Genomic DNA, 23,664 nt, shown 5'->3' with positions numbered 1-23,664 from the left:
ATTACCGCAGCATGGCAATTATTATCGCTGAATCTTTCTCTGGAGGAAGCTCTGCAGAGTGGTCACTACCTGACACAGCCACAAACCTTAACTTTAACCCTAACCTTAACCACACTGCTAACCCTAATGGCTAACCCTAACCTTAACCACACTGCTAACCCTAATGGCTAACCCTAACCTTAACCACACTGCTAACCCTAATGGCTAACCCTAACCTTAACCACACTGCTAACCCTAATGGCTAACCCTAACCTTAACCACACTGCTAACCCTAATGGCTAACCCTAACCTTAACCACACCGCTAACCCTAATGGCTAACCCTAACCTTAACCACACTGCTAACCCTAATGGCTAACCCTAACCTTAACCACACTGCTAACCCTAATGGCTAACCCTAACCTTAAATTAAGACCAAAAAGCTTTTTATTTTCTACAATTTTTACGATGGCCCATCTAGCGCAAATCGCTCTGTTCTGCCTGCAGGGCGATATTCATGACAATAAACATTAACCTGCACAATTACCCCTTCTGCATTCCATTTCTATAACTGGTTATTCACTCTGGGGGAGAGAGGGAATGAGAGTGGATGGTGAGTGAGAGAGGAGGGAGAGTGAGAATGGAGGGTGTGAGAGAGGGTGAGTGAGAGAGGGGGAGTGAGTGAGAGAGGAGGGAGAGTGAGTGAGGGTGAGTGAGAGAGGAAGGAGAGAGAGAGAGGAAGGAGAGAGAGAGAGGGAGAGTGAGAATGGAGGGAGAGTGAGAGAGAGAGGATGGAGAGTGAGAGAGGAGGGAGAGCCATATGATCAATCTCCCTGCTGTGTTTAACCATGCTGGGACAGGTTCCCCTTCTCTGAATGTAACTCTCTCCAACTCTTCTTCTCTCCCTCTCTCCCCCTGTTCTTCTCTCCCTCTTCTTCTCTCCCTCTCTCAATAATATTGAGTGAGAGGATCCGCAGTGAGAAAGGGCGGGAGGGAGAGAATAAGAAGGGGAGAGAGGGAGAGAAGAAGAGGGAGAGAAGAACAGGGGGAGAGAGGGAGAGAAGAAGAAGGGGAGAGAGGGAGAGAAGAACAGGGGGAGAGAGGGAGAGAAGAAGAAGGGGGAGAGGGAGAGAAGAACAGGGGGAGAGAGGGAGAGAAGAAGAAGGTGGGAAAGGGAGAGAGGGGGAGAGGCAGAGAGAGAGAGTGAGAGAAAGAGGGAGAAAGGAAGAAAGAGAGGGGGACGGAGAGGCAGAGGGGGATTATGGTAATATAAAATAATCGCGGCCTTCCCCCATTAATTTTCATTCATGACAACCCACTCTTCCAATGTCATCACGCCAAAACACAATTGATTTGTGTAGCTAAGTCTCTCTCTCCCTTATCTGTCTCCCAGCCACTCTCTCTGTCTGTCTGTCCCGCACTCTTCCTCTCTCTCCTCTATATCGCTCTCATTGTCTCCCCTCACTCCCTCTGTCTCTACCCCATCTATCCATCTCAATCTCAATCCTCTCTCTCTCCCCTCACTCCCTCTGTCTCTACCCCATCTATTCCTCTCCATCTCAATCCTCTCTCTCTCCCCTCACTCCCTCTGTCTCTACCCCATCTATCCCTCTCCATCTCAATCCTCTCTCTCTCCCCTCACTCCTTCTGTCTCTACCCCATCTATCCCTCTCCATCTCAATCCTCTCTCTCTCCCCTCACTCCCTCTGTCTCTACCCCATCTATCCCTCTCCATCTCAATCCTCTCTCTCTCCCCTCACTCCCTCTGTCTCCACCCCATCTATCCCTCTCCATCTCAATCCTCTCTCTCTCCCCTCACTCCCTTTGTCTCTACCCCATCTATCCCTCTCCATCTCAATCCTCTCTCTCTCCCCTCACTCCCTTTGTCTCTACCCCATCTATCCCTCTCCATCTCAATCCTCTCTCTCTCCCCTCACTCCCTCTGTCTCTACCCCATCTATCCATCTCAATCTCAATCCTCTCTCTCTCCCCTCACTCCCTCTGTCTCTACCCCATCTATCCCTCTCCATCTCAATCCTCTCTCTCTCCCCTCACTCCCTCTGTCTCTACCCCATCTATCCCTCTCCATCTCAATCCTCTCTCTCTCCCCTCACTCCCTTTGTCTCTACCCCATCTATCTCTCTCCATCTCAATCCTCTCTCTCCCCCCTCACTCCCTCTCCCTTTTCCCTTCTCATCTCATTAAATTGCATAACCTGCTGTTAAATTCAAAACCAACAAGGTTGAATGAAAGGGATCATGCTTGGAGGTTGCTGTGATTCATAATGTTTAAATATAGGGATAAATCATGTTGACACAATGCTAGTTTAATGACGTGTCCCAAATGGCATCCTATTCCTTACATAGTGCACTACTTTTAACCAAGTTCCACAGGGCTCTGGTCAAAAGTAGTGCACTATGTAGGAAATAGGGTGCCATTTGGGACATTTATTGAAACCCTCAGACAGAGCAGTGATGTCAGACGCCACTCAGATGAACCAAGGCACAATGGGACAGGGCGAGATACACACACACACACACACCTTGGCCCTGTATGTCTGTGTTCCGCTATAGCCCAGTCTAATCCAGCCATGATACTATAGAGCCACCCAGCTAGTTCAGCAGACACCCCTGCTGGAGCAACACTGGAACTCTTTGTTATTTCTCTAACCGTGTTACTCTCTCTGGTTCTCTGTCCATTCCTCTCTCATCTCTCTGGTTCTCTGTCCATTCCTCTCTCTCATCTCTCTGGTTCTCTGTCCATTCCTCTCTCATCTCTCTGGTTCTCTGTCCATTCCTCTCTCATCTCTCTGGTTCTCTGTCCATTCCTCTCTCATCTCTCTGGTTCTCTGTCCATTCCTCTCTCATCTCTCTGGTTCTCTGTCCATTCCTCTCTCATCTCTCTGGTTCTCTGTCCATGCCTCTCTCTCATCTCTCTGGTTCTCTGTCCATTTCCTTCCGATCTCTCTGGTTCTCCGTCCATTTCCCTCTCATCTCTCTGGTTCTCTGTCCATTCCTTTCTCTCATCTCTCTGGTTCTCTGTCCATTCCTCTCTCTCATCTCTCTGGTTCTCTGTCCATTCCTCTCTCATCTCTCTGGTTCTCTGCCCATTCCTCTCTCATCTCTCTGGTTCTCTGTCCATTCCGCTCTCATCTCTCTGGTTCTCTGTCCATTTCCCTCCCATCTCTCTGGTTCTCTGTCCATTTCCCTCCCATCTCTCTGGTTCTCTGTCCATTCTTCTCTCTCATTTCTCTGGTTCTCAGTCCATTCCTCTCTCTCTCATATCTCTGGTTCTCTGTCCATTTCCCTCCCATCTCTCTGGTTCTCTGTCCATTTCCCTCCCATCTCTCTGGTTCTCTGTCCATTTCCCTCCCATCTCTCTGGTTCTCTGTCCATTCCTCTCTCTCATATCTCTGGTTCTCTGTCCATTTCCCTCCCATCTCTCTGGTTCTCTGTCCATTCCTCTCTCTCATCTCTCTGATTCTCTGTCCATTCCTCTCTCTCATCTCTCTGGTTCTCTGTCCATTCCTCTCTCTCATCTCTCTGGTTCTCTGTCCATTTTCCTCCCATCTCTCTGGTTCTCTGTCCATTCCTCTCTCTCATCTCTCCGGTTCTCTGTTTATTCCTCTCTCTCTCATCTCTCTGGTTCTCTGTCCATTTCCCTCCCATCTCTCTGGTTCTCTGTCCATTCCTCTCTCTCTCATCTCTCTGGTTCTCTGTCCATTCCCCTCTCATCTCTCTGGCTCTTTGTCCATTCCTCTTGTTCATCTCTCTGGTTTCCTGTCCATTCCTCTCTCTCTCATCACTCTGGTTCTCTGTCCATTCCCCTCTCATCTCTCTGGTTCTTTGTCCATTCCTCTTGTTCATCTCTCTGGTTTCCTGTCCATTCCTCTCTCTCTCATCACTCTGGTTCTCTGTCCATTCCCCTCTCATCTCTCTGGTTCTTTGTCCATTCCTCTCTCTCATCTCTCTGGTTCTCTGTCCATTCCTCTCCCATTACTCTGGTTCTCTGTCCATTCCTCTCTCTCATCTCTCTGGTTCTCTGTCCATTCCTCTCTCTCATCTCTCTGGTTCTCTGTCCATTCCTCTCCCATTACTCTGGTTCTCTGTCCATTCCTCTCTCTCATCTCTCTGGTTCTCTGTCCATTCCTCTCTCTCATCTCTCTGGTTCTCCGTCCATTCCTCTCCCATTACTCTGGTTCTCTGTCCATTCCTCTCTCTCATCTCTCTGGTTCTCTCTCCATTCCTCTCTCTCATCTCTCTGGTTCTCTGCCCATTCATCTCCTTTCTCTGCCCTGTATCTATCTCTCCTTCCCTCTCTCCCAAGCTCAATACGGGCTTACCCTGGACCCATTCCTGACTAGGTGGTCATATGTGTCAAGCGCCTCAGAGTAAGAGTGCTGATCTAGGATCAGGTTTCAACCTTTATGTTTTAATGGCACGTGCACAAGTACAGTGAAATGCCTTTCTTGCCAGCTCTAAACCCAACAATGTAGTAATCAATAACAATGCAGTAATCAATAACAATGCAGTAATCAATAACAATGTAGTAATCAATAACACATGGTAGAACAAAAACAATGTAGTAATCAATAACAATGTAGTAATCAATAACAATGTAGTAATCAATAACAATGCAGTAATCAATAACAATGTAGTAATCAATAACAATGTAGTAATCAATAACAATATATTAATCAATAACAATGTAGTAATCAATAACAATGTAGTAATCAATAACAATGCAGTAATCAATAACACATGGTAGAACAATAACAATGTAGTAATCAATAACAATGCAGTAATCAATAACAATGTAGTAATCAATAACAATGTATTAATCAATAACAATGGAGTCATCAATAACACATGGTAGAACAATAACAATGTAGTAATCAATAACAATGTAGTAATCAATAACAATGTAGTAATCAATAACAATGCAGTAATCAATAAAAATGTAGTAATCAATAACAATGTAGTAATCAATAACAATATATTAATCAATAACAATGTAGTCATCAATAACACATGGTAGAACAATAACAATGTAGTAATCAATAACAATGTAGTAATCAATAACAATGTAGTAGTCAATAACAATGTAGTAATCAATAACACATGGTAGAACAATAACAATGTAGTAATCAATAACAATGTAGTAATCAATTACAAGGTAGTAATCAATAACAATGTAGTAATCAATAACAATGTAGTAATCAATAACAATGCAGTAATCAATAACAATGTAGTAATCAATAACAATGCAGTAATCAATAACAATGCAGTAATCAATAACAATGTAGTAATCAATAACAATGCAGTAATCAATAACACATGGTAGAACAATAACAATGTAGTAATCAATAACAATGCAGTAATCAATAACAATGTAGTAATCAATAACAATGTATTAATCAATAACAATGCAGTAATCAATAACAATGTAGTAATCAATAACAATGCAGTAATCAATAACAATGTAGTAATCAATAACAATGTATTAATCAATAACAATGCAGTAATCAATAACAATGTATTAATCAATAACAATGTAGTCATCAATAACACATGGTAGAACAATAACAATGTAGTAATCAATAACAATGTAGTAATCAATAACAATGTAGTAATCAATAACAATGTAGTAATCAATAACAATGTAGTAATCAATAACAATGCAGTAATCAATAACAATGTAGTAATCAATAACACATAGTAGAACAATAACAATGTAGTAATCAATAACAATGTAGTAATCAATAACAATGTAGTAATCAATATCAGTGTAGTAATCAATATCAATATAGTAATCAATAACAATGTAGTAATCAATAACAATGTAGTAATCAATAACACATGGTAGAACAATAACAATGTAGTAATCAATAACAAGGCAGTAATCAATAACAATGTAGTAATCAATAACAATGTAGTAATCAATAACACATGGTAGAACAATAACAATGTAGTAATCAATAACAATGTAGTAATCAATAACAATGTAGTAATCAATAACAATGCAGTAATCAATAACAATGCAGTAATCAATAACAATGTAGTAATCAATAACAATGTAGTAATCAATAACAATGTAGTAATCAATAACAATGCAGTAATCAATAACAATGTAGTAATCAATAACAATGTAGTAATCAATAACAATGTAGTAATCAATAACACATGGTAGAACAACAACAATGCATTAATCAATATCAATGTAGTAATCAATAACAATATAGTAATCAATAACACATGGTAGAACAATAACAATGTAGTAATCAATAACAATGCAGTAATCAATAACAATGTAGTAATCAATAACAATGTAGTAATCAATAACACATGGTAGAACAATAACAATGTAGTAATCAATAACAATGTAGTAATCAATAACAATGTAGTAATCAATAACAATGTAGTAATCAATAACAATGCAGTAATCAATAACAATGTAGTCATCAATAACAATGTAGTAATCAATAACAATGCAGTAATCAATAACAATGTAGTCATCAATAACAATGTAGTAATCAATAACACATGGTAGAACAATAACAATGCAGTAATCAATAACAATGTAGTAATCAATAACACATTGTAGAACAATAACAATGCAGTAATCAATAACAATGCAGTAATCAATAACAATGCAGTAATCAATAACAATGCAGTAATCAATAACAATGCAGTAATCAATAACAATATAGTAATCAATAACAATATAGTAATCAATAACAATGTAGTAATCAATAACACATGGTAGAACAATAACAATGTAGTAATCAATAACAATGCAGTAATCAATAACACATGGTAGAACAATAACAATGTAGTAATCAATAACAATGCAGTAATCAATAACAATGTAGTAATCAATAACAATGTAGTAATCAATAACAACGTAGTAATCAATAACAATGTAGTAATCAATAACAATGCAGTAATCAATAACAATGTAGTAATCAATAACAATGTAGTAATCAATAACAATATAGTAATCAATAACAATGCAGTAATCAATAACAATGTAGTAATCAATAACAATGTAGTAATCAATAACAATGCAGTAATCAATAACAATGTAGTAATCAATAACAATGTAGTAATCAATAACACATGGTAGAACAATAACAATGTAGTAATCAATAACAATGTAGTAATCAATAACAATGTAGTAATCAATAACAATGTAGTAATCAATAACAATGCAGTAATCAATAACAATGTAGTAATCAATAACAATGTAGTAATCAATAACAATGTAGTAATCAATCACATGGTAGAACAATAACAATGTAGTAATCAATAACAATGTAGTAATCAATAACAATGCAGTAATCAATAACAATGTAGTAATCAATAACAATGTAGTAATCAATAACAATGTAGTAATCAATAACAATGCAGTAATCAATAACAATGTAGTAATCAATAACAATGTAGTAATCAATAACAATGTAGTAATCAATAACAATGCAGTAATCAATAACAATGTAGTAATCAATAACAATGTAGTAATCAATAACAATGTAGTAATCAATAACAATGCAGTAATCAATAACAATGTATTAATCAATAACAATGTAGTAATCAATAACACATGGTAGAACAATAACACAGTGAGCACACTATATACAGTTCCGCCCCAGTCCACGTAGTCAAATTCATTATGATCTAAAAGACTAAACTGATCCTAAATCAGCATCTCTACTCTGAAACACTTAATATGGCCACAGAACAGGAGCCAACCCTGTCAGGAAATTAGGTGTATGTGCAGTGATTTTCCACTGGGCAAATCAATATTTTCTCTGGTAGGCACGAAATACATCGCAGGTCAAAACCATTACATAGTGTTTCCTCAATCCACAAATGCCCCAACAGACCTATACACAAACACACACACACGCATGCTGACACAACACACACACACACATGTTTACACTCATTATATGTAGTTTCATTTTACTCGTATTATCTATCCTGATGCTTAGTCACTTTACTCTGCCTTTATGTACATTTATACCTCAAATACTTCGTACCCCTGAACATTGACCTGGTACTGATACTCCCTGTCAAAGGAGGCTACTGAGGGGAGGACGGCCGTGTGTTTTATGTCTGTTACCATTGTACTCATTCCGTTCCAGCCATTACCATGAGTCCATCCTCGCCAATTAAGGTGAGAACCAACCTCCAGTGCTCCCTGTATAAAGCTTCATTCTTGCTCATTGATTTCCTCGTTTTATTATTTACATTTTTTTTATCGTTGGGAAGGGTCGTAAGCAAGCATTTCAAGGTAAAGCCATACCCCTGTTGTATTCATCACATGCTGATGGGGGTACAGGATTATGGTTGATCGGGGTACTGGAATTAGGAAACTCTGTTGGGGGTACTGGAGTTGGGCTGTTGGGGGTACTGGAGGATTGGAGTTGGGCTGTTGGGAGTACTGGAGGATTGGAGTTGGGCTGTTGGGAGTACTGGAGTTGGGCTGTTGGGGGTACTGGAGTTGGGCTGTTGGGGGTACTGGAGTTGGGCTGTTGGGGTACTGGAGTTGGGCTGTTGGGGGTACTGGAGGATTGGAGTTGGGCTGTTGGGAGTACTGGAGGATTGGAGTTGGGCTGTTGGGGTACTGGAGTTGGGCTGTTGGGGTACTGGAGTTGGGCTGTTGGGGTACTGGAGTTGGGCTGTTGGGGTACTGGAGTTGGGCTGTTGGGGTACTGGAGTTGGGCTGTTGGGGTACTGGAGTTGGGCTGTTGGGGGTACTGGAGGATTGGAGTTGGGCTGTTGGGAGTACTGGAGTTGGGCTGTTGGGGGTACTGGAGTTGGGCTGTTGGGGGTACTGGAGTTGGGCTGTTGGGGGTACTGGAGGATTGGAGTTGGGCTGTTGGGAGTACTGGAGTTGGGCTGTTGGGAGTACTGGAGGATTGGAGTTGGGCTGTTGGGAGTACTGGAGTTGGGCTGTTGGGGGTACTGGAGTTGGGCTGTTGGGGGTACTGGAGTTGGGCTGTTGGGGGTACTGGAGTTGGGCTGTTGGGGTGCTGGAGTTGGGCTGTTGGGGGTACTGCAAGACTGGAGTAGGGGGCCAGTTTTGGACCTGGTCCTTAGATCTGGGAACTGGACTTTTACTGTAGGAATTACTTGAGCGCTAATCAAATGCTAATCTGCCATACAGCAGCAGCCTTCCTCTTGTGTCTATTCAGGTGTTTTTTATTTGAAATATTATAGACAACTGAAAGGTGTTCTTAAATGGTTTATATTAAGTGAATTCATGGTCAAATGAAATTACTCTATCTCCATCCAGGGTTACACACTGGTCAGTTCCTTGGCCATTCCAGCTCAGTTAGGCTTCTTGTCACGTTCTGACCATAGTTCTGTTATTTTATCTTTGTTTTAGTATCGTCAGGGCGTGAGTTGGGTGGGCAGTCTGTGTTTGTTTTTCTATGTTGGTTTTTGAGTTCGGCCTAGTATGGTTCTCGATCAGAGGAAGCTGTCAATTGTAGTCCCTGTTTGAGAATCATACTGAGGTAGCCTTTTTCCACCTGGGTTTCGTGGGTGTTTATTTTCTGTTTAGTGTTTGTCATTCACCTTACGGGACTGTTCGTTTGTTGTTTATTGTTTTTGTTCAGTGTTCATTTTGCTTCATTAAATTATGGACACTTACGACGCTGCGTTTTGGTCCTCCGATCCTTCTCGCTACTCCTCAGAAGAAGAGGAGGACGAGATCCCTTACACTTCTAATAAACATGGATCATCAAAGTTTAAATGTACTTATGGAGTGCACATCATCATCAGGAAGTTAAAGTGAATTAACGGAATGATTAGGATGAAGAAGATTACTGAATCCTCCTCTGGGTGAGTTGTTAATATCTGACACTAATTACACAAGATTAACACCAAAAGCGGATTTTATTATCACATAGAAATGGATTAAAACCTTGTCATGTTTATAACTTGGAAGGTATATATTTCAGTTAATAAAGACTTTCCTTAGTATTTACACATATAACATTTATATAAGATTTCATTTACATTTATGCCTAACAATGTTTTTTTTTAATGGTTAGTGTTGAAAGTTCCACGAATATCATAATTAATCAGTACCTATTTAAAAGAAAATACATATTTTATATTTGTATATTATATACAGTGATGTAAGTGTAATGTTCAATCAGGGTTACATCACCGTCCCAATTTCAAGAGAAATCTAAAGTTCTTTACTGTTTTTAGAACACTTGTGTATCTTTAACTTTCCTGACCGACTGAAGCTCCGCCCACACTGGGAGCAGTGGAATGGATTCTCTCCCGTGTGAATGGGCTGGTGTCTGATGGTCACGACTTCTGCCGAAGTCGTTGCCTCTCCTTGTTCGGGCGGTGCTCGGCCGGTCTTCTAGCCATCATTGATCCTTTTTTCATTTTCCATTGGTTTTGTCTTGTCTTCCCACACACCTGTTGTCAATCCCATTCATTACCTGTTGTGTATATAACCCTCTGTTTCCCCTCATGTCTTTGTCAGAGATTGTTTTATTTGTCAGTGTAGTGTGTTTGTTGTATAGGTGCGCATCGGGTCCTTGTACCCATGTTTGTTTGTTATGTACTTTTAGTGCTATGGAGCATACTCCGTGGACTTTATTAAAAGACTCCATTTTACACTCCATTTGACTCTCCTGCGCCTGACTTCCCTGCCACCTATTACACCTATGCATGACACTGATGAGATTTCTCCCTGTTGTAAATCTCTCCCCACACTGAGAATGGTGGTGTGGTCGTGGCTCGTCCGTTTCTCTCCGTTTCCTGGTGGGAGCTGGGTTGAATAAAGCTGTGGTGGTTTCCATGGTGTTGTGAGCTGCTGGAGGACATGAGATTCTCTGATCTGATCTCTCCACTCCTCAACAGTCTGACATACTCATCATGGTGACATCTATTTACGTGCTTGAGGAGGAAGATCTGAGAGGTGAAGGAGAACGGACAGCCAGAGCACGAGAAGATCTGGAAAGACTCAACGTTCACATCTGAGAGCGAGATGGAGGGGAGAGAGAAAGAGAGAGTAATTAGAATAAGGGAAACCAAGTTCACATGATCATTATTTTTCTAACACACCTGACATGAACAGAGAAAAGGCCAGTATGATAATACAAAGCACAAAATATATTTAACATCAATGAGGAGTTTCAATTGAGAAATTAGTATTAATTATGTAATAGGAAGTAAAAAATGAATGTAAGAGGAGTGAACTGAGGAGGATGTAGCAAGGGCTGAAGAGAGGAGGATAAGGTAAGGGCAGTTTCAGAAGAATAGAGAGAGGGGTGAAGAGAGGAGGATAAGGTAAGGGGAGTTTCAGAAGAATAGAGAGAGGGGTGAAGAGAGAAGGATAAGGTAAGGGCAGTTTCAGAGGAATAGAGAGAGGGCTGAAGAGAGAAGGATAAGGTAAGGGCAGTTTCAGAGGAATAGAGAGAGGGCTGAAGAGAGGAGGATAAGGTAAGGGGAGTTTCAGAAGAATAGAGAGAGGGGTGAAGAGAGAAGGATAAGGTAAGGGGAGTTTCAGAAGAATAGAGAGAGGGCTGAAGAGAGGAGGATAAGGTAAGGGGAGTTTCAGAAGAATAGAGAGAGGGGTGAAGAGAGAAGGATAAGGTAAGGGGAGTTTCAGAGGAATAGAGAGAGGGGTGAAGAGAGGAGGATAAGGTAAGGGGAGTTTCAGAAGAATAGAGAGAGGGCTGAAGAGAGGAGGATAAGGTAAGGGCAGTTTCAGAAGAATAGAGAGAGGGCTGAAGAGAGGAGGATAAGGTAAGGGCAGTTTCAGAAGAATAGAGAGAGGGCTGAAGAGAGGAGGATAAGGTAAGGGCAGTTTCAGAAGAATAGAGAGAGGGCTGAAGAGAGGAGGATAAGGTAAGGGCAGTTTCAGAGGAATAGAGAGAGGGCTGAAGAGAGGAGGATGAGTTAAGGGGAGTTCTCTTGTTGTTCAGAGGAATTGAAAGAGGGATGAAGAGACGAGGATAAGGTAAGGGGAGTTATCTTGTTGTTCCAGAGGATTGGAGAGTTCTCTTGTTGTTCAGAGGAATGGAGAGAGGGATGAAGAGACGAGGATAAGGTAAGGGGAGTTATCTTGTTGTTCCAGAGGATTGGAGAGTTCTCTTGTTGTTCAGAGGAATGGAGAGAGGGATGAAGAGACGAGGATAAGGTAAGGGGAGTTATCTTGTTGTTCCAGAGGAATAGAGAGAGGGATGAAGAAAGGGGAGAGTGTTAGGTACCTGTAGCAGAGCTCTTTCTGTCCCAGAGGTAGTCAAAGACAATGCCCAGGTCTCTGGCGTCTCCCCTCCGTAACAAACCAACAGCTATGGGCTTACAGCAGCGGTGCAGAATCCCTCCTCTGTACTGGAAGGACACCAGATTCTGTTCTTCTTCACGACGAGCACAGTTCACATACCTGGGAGAGAATTCGGGGGTTAATTATGTACAAGAACTACATTAAGATTATCAGCTATCAAATAGAGTATGAGACAGGTAGGTAGGTACATAGAGAAAGGAATGTGAGACTTCCTCTGTACTTACAGAGAGAAACAGGAGGAGGAAGAGGACTGTGAGAATTCTGTGCTTCACAGTGTTGCTCACCTCATCCAGTCGGAGGGAGTGTCTCTCCCAGCATCAATGTAGTCGTCCCAGTGTCTGCTCTTGTAGATCTGAGGAAAACAACAATTCATATTTACAGTTTTGATCAGGTTGGAAAATATGTAAGCACAGCCCAATGACACACACACTCCTCTCACCACCCAGGAGTATCCACTCTCCATGGCCTGGTCCTTTTCTGGCATCTCTCCTTCATAATGTCCATAGTGGGCTCCTGCAGGCACAGTGTTTCCTTGGTTGAACACCCCCAGTCCTGCTTCAGGCAGGACGGCAGGGTGAGTCTGGCCCTGTCAGGGGCTCCTAAGGGGGCAGGGATGTCAGGGACGAAGAAGGCAGGACCATGAAGCTCACACTCCTCCATTAAGAACGACTTCCAGTCATCACAGTCTGGGAGAGAGAAAGATAAACAGAACATGTTTAACATCAGTTATAATGATGATGAAGACGGATTCAAAATGTTTAAAAAACATAATGGTTGAGAAAGATAACATGACTCACAGAGGTAGTGGTCATCTTTGGGGAACTCCTCCTCTGTGTAAGTTATTCTTGGTCTCTCTCAGGTTTTCTACCGTGCTTGTATGTGTTCTGTGTTTTCTGCCTTTCCAGCCACTCTCTCTTAGACAGGCCTGGTGCAGAAAATGCACACACACGCTTAATTCTTTTAGGATAGGGGGCAGCATTCAGAATTTTGGATGAAAAGCGTACCCAAAGTAAACTGCCCTCTACTCGGGCATAGCTAGGAGGCCCAGCTAGGATATGCATATAATTGATAGATTTGGATAGAAAACACTCTGAAGTTTCTAAAACTGTTAAAATTATGTATAACAGAACATTTGGCAGGCGAAACCCAGAGGACAAACCATCCAGGAATTTTATTTTTTGAGGTGACAGTGTTTGCAATGTTTTTTCTATGTGGATCTAGATTTCTAAGGCACTAGCTTGCAGTTTCTATTATTTGCACTGGATGTCAACAGTCTTTAGAAATGTGTTGATGTTTTTCTTTTGAGTAATGAAGAAGTATGGCTGTTCAGAATGAGGGTCGAGTCTAGTGCTGTTGTGGTTGGGGCCCAAAGTTGTATTAGGAACGTTGTTGGAAATGTTTGGATCAAGATTACAGGTAACTTATTAGATATTTTGTAGTCATGTTGTGCGAGTTGGAACCAGTGTTTTTCTGAATCAAATGCGCCAAATAAATGGAAATATTGGAGATATAGCGATGGAATTTATCGAACAAAAGGACCATTTATGATGTTTATGGGACATATTGGAGTGCCAACAGACCAAGATCTTTAAAGGTAAGGCATGAATTATATCGTTATTTCTGAGTTTTGTGTCGCCTGGCGGGTTGAATTATGATTGTCATGTGTTTGTGTGATGGGGTGCTGTCCTCAGATAATAGCATGGTTTGCTTTCGCTGTAAAGCCTTTTTGAAATCTGACACGGTGGCTAGATTAAGTCAATGTGCCCCATCTTTTCTCTCAGACCAAATCAAATCTTAATTTCAAACTTTTAACAGTCCATTCATGTCTGTCCCTGTTACCCGAGGTTGATGGTTTGGGGTGCAACAAGCGAGTCCCTCTCTGACTGAGAGCTGGTGTGTCTGCCCCTTCTCCCTGAGTGGAACGCCCTGCCTCCCCTTCACTGGTGCTGGAGGCTGCTTCACTCTGACCCTCCTGGAAAGAGGAGAGTTCAAACTGACCACTGGGTCTGTTTGTCATCATCACTTGACCTTTGTTTTGTAGCATCAACACACACCTTGTCTCCTAGCCCCCCCTGTTCTCCACTGTGTGTGTCTGCTGTGCTGCCATCTCTGAGGAAGACCACTTCTCCAGTCAGCTTCTCCAGGAATGGCAGGGGTGGTTCTGTCCCCATGTTACCGGGTCTTGCCTCCTCACTGCTAAGGGGCTGAGCGTTATGACAAATATCACAATGATGACTAGACAGAGCCGTCAACCCTCTTCATCTACAGAGTGGCAATTTCCTACAGAGCCTGATACACAGTGCCTTCAGTAAGTATTCACACCCCTTGACTTTTTCCACATTTGAATTTAAAATTGATTAAATGTAGGTTTGGTCTCTGGCCCACACACACACACATTGTCTCATAATGCTTTACTGTTGGCATGACACAGGACTGATGGTAGCGCTCACCTTGTCTTAAAATATATATATCCCATTTAGCAGACGCTTTTGTCCAAAGCGACTTACAAGTCGGCTGGGGCCACTACTTTTACATATGGGTGGCCCCAGCGGGAATCGAACCCACGACGCTTGGCGTTGCAAGCGCCATGCTCTACCGACTGAGCCACACAGGACCCTTCTCTGGACAAGCTTTTTGCCGGATGCCCCAAACATTCGGAAATGGGATTCATCAGAGAAAATGACTTTACCCCAGTCCTCAGCAGTCCAATCCCTGTACCTTTTGCAGAATATCAGTCTGTCCCTGATGTTTTTCCTAGAGAGAAGTGGCTTTTTTGCTGCCCTTCGTGACACCAAGGCATCCTCAAAAAGTTTTCGCCTCACTGTGCGTGCAGATGCACTCACACCTGCCTGCTGCCATTCCTGAGCAAGCTCTGTACTGGTGGTGCACTGATCCCGCAGCTGAATCAATTTTAGGAGACACTCCTGGAGCTTCCTGGACTTTCTTGGGCACCCTGTAGCCTTCTTCACAACAATTGAAACGCTCTCCTTGAAGTTCTTGATGATCCGATAAATGGTTGATTTAGGTGCAATCTTACTGGCAGCAATATCCTTGCCAGTGAAGCCATTTTTGTGCAAAGCAATGATGACGGCACAGGTAACCATGGTAGACAGAGGAAGAACAATGATTCCAAGCACCACCCTCCTTTTGAGGCTTCCAGTCTGTTATTCGAACTCAATCAGCTTGACAGAGTGATCTCCAGCCTTGTCCTCATCAACACTCACACCTGTGTTAACGAGAGAATCACTGACATGTCAGCTGGTCCTTTTGTGGCAGGGCTGAAATGCAGTGGAAATGTTTTTGGGGGATTCAGTTCATTTGCACGGCAAAGAAGGACTTTGCTATTAATTACAAATCATCTGATCACTCTTCATAACATTCATAACACAAGGCAACGTCCATAATACTCATATCGCCCCCCCCCGAGTCGATGAGTATCTGGAGAGACTTGGACTGGTCGCCCCACAGCAGGGTGACATGGAGAGGGGGGCGAGTAGGGGGAGAAGCAACATTATCCTTAAGACCCACCAGAGTACTCATTGCTACCCATGAGCTAGGTCTCTTGAAGGGACAGGTAGACACATAATGACCGGCAGTACCGCAATACAGACAATTCTGGTTGTTAAGTCTGCGTACGTGTTTGGCTGGAGACAGCCTAGCCCTGCCGTGCTGCATCTGCTAGGGAAGGGGCAACTTGGCAGTCTTCAGAGGCTCTTTGAGGAACTCGGGTAAGCTCTGATCCTCTCGGGGACTCCCGGAGTTCATCAGATGCAAGGTGGGATCCTTGAGTGAGCAATTGGGACGGCAATCGGACCACTTCTCCCTCTTATGTTCCCGTAGCCGACCATCAACCCGGATGGTTAAGACGATGAGTGAGTCGAGATCCATTGGTAGTTCCCGGGCTGCAAGCTTGTCTTTTACTTTTGCCAATAATCCGTGCAGGAATGAACCAGCAACCTTTCAGTTATTGGCCCGACACTCTTAACAGCTAGGCTACCTGCAAAGTTTCCACGTGGCCTTAGAATAGTGTTAGTTTTAACAGTCTTTACAACCCAAGAGTTTTCCCCCCTTTTCAGCATGATATCAATGAAAGTGATAAACAAAAAAAAGTATTGTTACACTTACTGTGTTGGCGACACACTTTAATCAAGATGTAGCTAGCTAGCTGTCTTCTACAAAACGTAGCTAGCTAGCTGTCTTCTACAAAATGTAGCTAGCTAGCTGTCTTCTACAAAATGTAGCTAGCTAGCTGTCTTTTACAAAATGTAGCTAGCGAGCTGTCTTCTACAAAATGTAGCTAGCTAGCTGTCTTCTACAAATTGTCTAACCAGTGATATGCACATTATTCCCAGATGCAATGTTGTTTTTGAGCGTTAGTTTTAACAGGACGTGCATGTCACACCCTGATCTGTTTCACCTGTCTTTGTGATTGTCTCCACCCCCATCCAGGTGTTGCTCATCTTCCCCTGTGTATTTATACCTGTGTTCTCTGTTTGTCTGTTGCCAGTTCGTCTTGTTTGTCAAGTCAACCAGCGGGTTTGTGTCAGCGCCTGCGTTTCCCCAGTCGTTGTGAATGTATGTGTAGATAGTAAAGTTTGTTTTCAATATATCACAAACTGTTTCTGCATATTGGTTATTGATATGGAAACTTGAAAACTATTTCTCAATATGTCTTGACAACATTAAGCAGCAACAGCATCATTTTAAGTTTTAGTAATATAAATGGAACTTTCAACATTCATTTCCAATGGTATAGAACTTAATCAGGTAAAAACCACTGAACATGTCCAAAAACGTGCTGATTTATTTATTTTGATGATATACCAGACATCACCAAAATGGGTCTGCCCTAGCAGTAACACAGACCGTTTCACTTCTTTTCGCATATCTTCCACTCCTTTAGTCCTACCTGTCTACAAACCCAGTGGCACCTGGGTAGGTCCTACCAGTCTACTAGCCTAGTGATATCTGGGTAGGTCCTACCTGTCTACTAGCCTAGTAGTATCTGGGTAGGTCCTACCGGTCTACTAGCCTAGTGGTATCTGGGTAGGTCCTACCTGTCTACAAACCTAGTGGCACCTGGGTAGGTCCTACCAGTCTACTAGCCTAGTAGTATCTGGGTAGGTCCTACCTGTCTACAAACCTAGTGTCACCTGGGTAGGTCCTACCGGTCTACTAGCCTAGTGATATCTGGGTAGGTCCTATCTGTCTACTAGCCTAGTAGTATCTGGGTAGGTCCTACCGGTCTACTAGCCTAGTGGTATCTGGGTAGGTCCTACCTGTCTACTAACCTAGTGGCACCTGGGTAGGTCCTACCTGTCTACAAACCTAGTGGCACCTGAGTAGGTCCTACCGGTCTACTAGCCTAGTGGTATCTGGGTAGGTCCTACATGTCTACTAGCCTAGCAGTATCTGGGTAGGTCCTACCTGTCTACAAACCTAGTGGCACCTGGGTAGGTCCTACCAGTCTACTAGCCTAGTGATATCTGGGTAGGTCCTACCAGTCTACTAGCCTAGTGATATCTGGGTAGGTCCTACCAGTCTACTAGCCTAGTGATATCTGGGTAGGTCCTACCAGTCTACTAGTCTAGTGGTATCTGGGTAGGTCCTACCAGTCTACTAGCCTAGTGATATCTGGGTAGGTTCTACTGGTCTACTAGTCTAGTGGTATCTGGGTAGGTCCTACCGGTCTACTAGCTTAGTGGTATCTGGGTAGGTCCTACCGGTCTACTAGGTTAGTGGTATCTGGGTAGGTCCTACCGGTCTACTAGTCTAGTGATATCTGGGTAGGTCCTACCTGTCTACTAGCCTAGTGGTATCTGGGTAGGTCCTACCGGTCTACTAGCTTAGTGGTATCTGGGTAGGTCCTACCGGTCTACTAGCTTAGTGGTATCTGGGTAGGTCCTACCGGTCTACTAGCTTAGTGGTATCTGGGTAGGTCCTACCGGTCTACTAGCTTAGTGGTATCTGGGTAGGTCCTACTGGTCTACTAGTCTAGTGGTATCTGGGTAGGTCCTACTGGTCTACTAGTCTAGTGGTATCTGGGTAGGACCTACCAGTCTACTAGCCTAGTGGTATCTGGGTAGGTCCTACTGGTCTACTAGCCTAGTGGTATCTGGGTAGGTCCTACCAGTCTACTAGCCTAGTGGTATCTGGGTAGGTCCTACCGGTCTACTAGCCTAGTGGTATCTGGGTAGGTCTTACCTGTCTACTAGCCTAGTGGTATCTGGGTAGGTCCTACCTGTCTACTAGCCTAGTAGTATCTGGGTAGGTCCTACCGGTCTACTAGCCTAGTGGTATCTGGGTAGGTCCTACCTGTCTACTAGCCTAGTGGTATCTGGGTAGGTCCTACCGGTCTACTAGCCTAGTGGTATCTGGGTAGGTCCTACCTGTCTACTAACATGATACTTCTAACAGCATCCTCATTTACTACTACAGCTCTACCTGGTGGGCATCTCTCCAGTCGAGGGGTCCACTCATCCTCCTCGGAGTCACTGGGTGCGAGAAGTGGATCATTGTTCACCAGTTTAGGTCTGCCTCTCCTCATAAAAGCAGGTACTGGAGAGTTCAGCCCTGAGGGACACATTCCACACACAGTAGAAACACTGCTCAATACAACAAACACACAGTAAAGACACTGCTCAATACGTGAGGAAGTTTCATCATTTCATGATTATGACAGCCCAAAACGCAACCAAACTATAGCGATTATAGAACAATGTCACACTTTTGAGCAGACCCAAGAGAGACCCACTTTAAGAAACCCAACGCAAGTTCGCCCCAAAAAAGAAACATCTATATTACAGGTATTTCACAGCTTAGAAATATTACAGTAGTAGAGACACTCTGCTCAATACAACACACAGTAGAGACACTATGCTCAATACAACACACAGTAGAGACACTCTGCTCAATACAACACACAGTAGAGACACTCTGCTCAATACAACACACAGTAGAGACACTCTGCTCGATACAACACACAGTAGAGACACTGCTCAATACAACACACACAGTAGAGACACCACGGGTATGACAAAACTATTATTTTTACTGTTCAAATTACGTTGGTAACCAGTTTATAATAGCATTAATATTGTACACAGACAGCTGCTGGAGCCAGGTCCCAGGGCACTGGTTGAGAGAATGCCAAGAGTGTGCAAAGCTGTCATCAAGGCAAAGAGTGGCTACTTTGAAAAATCTCAAATATAAAATAGATTTTGATTTGTTTAACACTTTTTTGGTTACTCCATGAACCCATATGTGTTATTTCATAGTTTTGATGTCTCCACCATTATGCAGAAAATAGTTTTAAAAAATAATGAAAAACACTGGAATGAGTAGGTACAGTAAATCCAATTTTTTTGACTGGTACTGTATACGTATAGGTCTGTAGCAGTTTTGGTCAAGAGTGTCACCCCCCTTTGAAGAGGGGGATGACCTCAGCTGCTTTTCAATCTTTGGGAATCTCAGACAACACAAAAGAGAGGTTGAACAGGCTAGTAATAGGGGTGGCAACAATTTTGGCAGATAATTTTAGAAAGAAAGGGTCCAGATTGTCTAGCCCGGCTGATTTGTAGGGGTCCAGATTTTGCAGCTCTTTCAGAACATCAGCTGACTGGATTTGGGAGAAGGAGAAATGGGGAAGGATTGGGCGACTTGCTGTGGGGGGTGCAGGGCTGTTGACCGGGGTAGGGGTAACCAGGTGGAAAGCATGGCCAGCTGTAGAAAAATGCTTATTGAAATTATCAATTATAGTGGATTTATCAGTGGTGACAGTTTCATTTCTTCAGTTCAGTGGGCAGCTGGGAGGAGGTGTTCTCATTCTCCATGGACTTTACAGTGTCCCAGACCTTTTTGGAGTTTGTGTTGCAGGAAGCAAATTTCTGCTTGAAAAAGCTAGCCTTGGCTTTTCTAACTGACTGTGTATAATGGTTTCTAGCTTCCCCGAAAAGCTGCATATCACGGGGGCTGTCCGATGCTAATGCAGAACGCCATTGGATGTTTTTGTGTTGGTTAAGGGCAGTCAGGTTTGGGGAGAACCAAGGACTATATCTGTTCCTGATTCTAAATTTCTTGAATGGGGCATGCTTCATTAAGATGGTTAGGAAGGCATTTAAAAAAAAACAGGCATCCTCTACTGACGGTATGAGATCAATATCCTTCGAGGATACCCCGGCCAGGTCGATTAGAAAGGCCTGCTCGCTGAAGTGTTTCAGGGAGCGTTTGACAGTGATGAGTGGAGGTTGCTGACCCATTACGGATGCAGGCAATGAGGCAGAGATCGCTGAGATCTTGGTTGAAGACAGCAGAGTTGTGTTTAGAGGGCAAGATGGTTAGGATGATAACTATGAGGGTGCCCTTGTTTACGGCTTTGGGGAGGTACCTGGTAGGTTCATTGATCATTTGTGTGAGATTGAGGGCATCAAGCTTAGATTGTAGGAGTGTTAAGCATGTTCCAGTTTAGGTTGCCTAGCAGCACGAGCTCTGAAGATAGAGGGCAATCAGTCCATATGGTGTCCAGAGCACAGCTGGGGCAGAGGTTGGTCTATAGCAGGTGGCAATGATGAGAGACTTGTTTTTAGAGAGGTGGATTTTTAAAAGTAGAAGTTCAAATTGTTTGGGTACAGACCTGGATAGTAGGACAGAACTCTGCAGGCTATCTTTGCAGTAGATTGCAACACCGCCCCCTTTGGCAGTTCTATCTTGTCTGAAAATGTTGTAGTTTGGGATGAAAATTTCAGAATTTTTGGTGGTCTTCCTAAGCCAGGATTCAGACACAGCTAGGACATCCGGGTTGGCAGAGTGTGCTAAAGCAGTGAATAAAACAAACTCAGGGAGGAGGCTTCTAATGTTAACATGCATGAAACCAAGGCTATTACGGTTACAGAATCATCAAAAGAGAGCGCCAGGGGAATAGGAGTGGAGCTAGGCACTGCAGGGCCTGGATTCACCTCTACATCACCAGAGGAAAAGAGGAGGAGTAGGATAAGGGTACGGCTAAAAGCAATGAGAATTGGTCGTCTAGAACGTCTGGAACAGAGAGTAAAAGGAGGTTTCTGGGGGCAATAAAATAGCTTCAAGGTATAATGTACAGACAAAGGTATGGTTGTATGTGAATACAGTGGAGGTAAACCTAGGTATTGAGTGATGATGAGAGAGATATTGTCTCTAGAAACATCATTGAAACCAATAGTTTAATATTTTTTATTTTTTAATATGTGATATGTTTTATGACTGCTGCAAAATGAATTGCCTCTCTGAGGACATTAAAGTTTTCTGAATATTGCACTTTAGGGATTTGTGGTATATGGTCAATATGCCATGGATAAGGGATAAGAACAGCAATTAGCTGTTGCATATTTGCCATACACCACACCTCCTCAGGCCTTATTGCTTAATCATAGCAGTCAAAACATGCTAAATTGACATCCATTGTTGGAAAATTATCTGGCGAGTTTAATAAGGGCAAATTATATTTTCTCTTGCGACCTATTCTTAACATCACAATAATTATTATTTTGATGGAAAAAATAATTTGTTTCTTAGCCTACGTCGTTAATATTACATTGATATTTATTCTTAATTCGCTTGATAACATTATGGAAAAAGGGTTTATTGGATACATGTGGCAACTCCTCTCTTGCTGCGAAAAACAACAACATTTTAAGTCTGATTTTCAGCACTTGTGGGTGGATTTGAGTGGTCATTGGGCAAGAAATTTCGACTTAACCTGGCAACCCAGACTATGTGCCACGTTCGTCGTAATGATGAGACCAAGCCGCAGTGTGATAAGAATACATTCTTCTTTTAATGAAGAATAAACACTGAACAAACTATACAAAACAAAACGACCATGAAGCTATGAGACACGAGTACTGACAGGCAACTACACAATAACCCACGAAATACCCAAGGAATATAGCTACCTAAATATGGTCCCCAATCAGAGACAACAATAAACAGCTGCCTCTGATTGAGAACCAATCTTGGCAACCATAGACATAAAAACACCTAAACTGGGGAAACCCCATAAACATACAAAAACCCTAGACAGGACAAAAACACATATCACCCTCGTCACACCCTGACCTAACCAAAATAATAAAGAAAACAAAGATAACTAAGGTCAGGGCGTGACAGTACCCCCCCCTCCCCCAAATGTGCGGACTCCCGGCCGCAAACCTAAACATATATGGGAGGGTCTGGGTGGGCATCTAACTTTGGTGGCGGCTCTGGACGCCGCCCCCCTTTACATTGAACCCTCCGCCCTTGTAGCACTGACCCGTGGATCCTCGCCGGAGGCTCATTACTGCGGTTCATCGCTGATGACCCCAAACTGTGGCCCGTCGTTGGAGGTTCCGGACTGTGGCCCGTTGCCGGAGGTTCCGGACTGTGAACTGTCGCCGGAGGTTCCGGACTGGGTACTGTCGCCAGATGCTCTGGACTGTGTAATGTCGCCGGACGCTCTGGACTGGGTACTGTCGCCGGACGCTCTGGACTGGGTACTGTCGCCGGACGCTCTGGACTGGGTACTGTCGCCTGACGCTCTGGACTGGGTACTGTCGCCTGACGCTCTGGACTGGGTACTGTCGCCGGACGCTCTGGACTGGGTACTGTCGCCTGACGCTCTGGACTGGGTACTGTCGCAGGACGCTCTGGACTGTGTAATGTCGCCGGACGCTCTGGACTGTGTACTGTCGCCTGACGCTCTGGACTGGGTACTGTCGCAGGACGCTCTGGACTGTGTAATGTTGCCGGACGCTCTGGACTGGGTACTGTCGCCTGACGCTCTGGACTGGGTACTGTCGCCGGACGCTCTGGACTGGGTACTGTCGCCGGACGCTCTGGACTGGGTACTGTCCCCGGACGCTCTGGACTGCCGAGGCGCACTGTAGGCCTGGTGCGTGGCGCCGGCACTGGGGACACGCACCTCAGGGCGAGTGCGGGGAAGAGGAACCGCGCGTACTGTACCCTGGAGGCGCACTGGAAGCCTGGTGCGTGGTGTTGGCACTGGTGGTACTGGGCTGGTGACACGCACCTCAGCGCGAGTGCAGGGAGGAAGAACAGGGCGTACTGGGCTCTGAAGGCGCATAGGAAGCCTGGTGTGTGGTGTTGGCACTGGTGGTACTGGGCTGGTGACATGCACCTCAGGGCGAGTGGGGGGAGGAGGCACAGGATACACTGGACCGTGGAGACGCATTGGAGATTCAGAACATAGAGCTGGCTCAATACGTCCTGGCTGGATTCCCATTCTAGTCCGTGAAATGCGAGGAACTGGAATAGAGCGCACCGGGCTAGAATAGCGAGAACTGGAGACACCGTGCGCATCTCTGCATAACACGGTGCCTGATCAGTTACACGCT

This window comes from Oncorhynchus masou, chromosome 32, assembly GCF_036934945.1.
Source record: "Oncorhynchus masou masou isolate Uvic2021 chromosome 32, UVic_Omas_1.1, whole genome shotgun sequence".
NCBI classification, from domain to species: domain Eukaryota; kingdom Metazoa; phylum Chordata; class Actinopteri; order Salmoniformes; family Salmonidae; genus Oncorhynchus; species Oncorhynchus masou.
The sequence above is the reverse complement of the archived record's forward strand: the minus strand, read 5'-3'. Positions refer to the sequence as shown.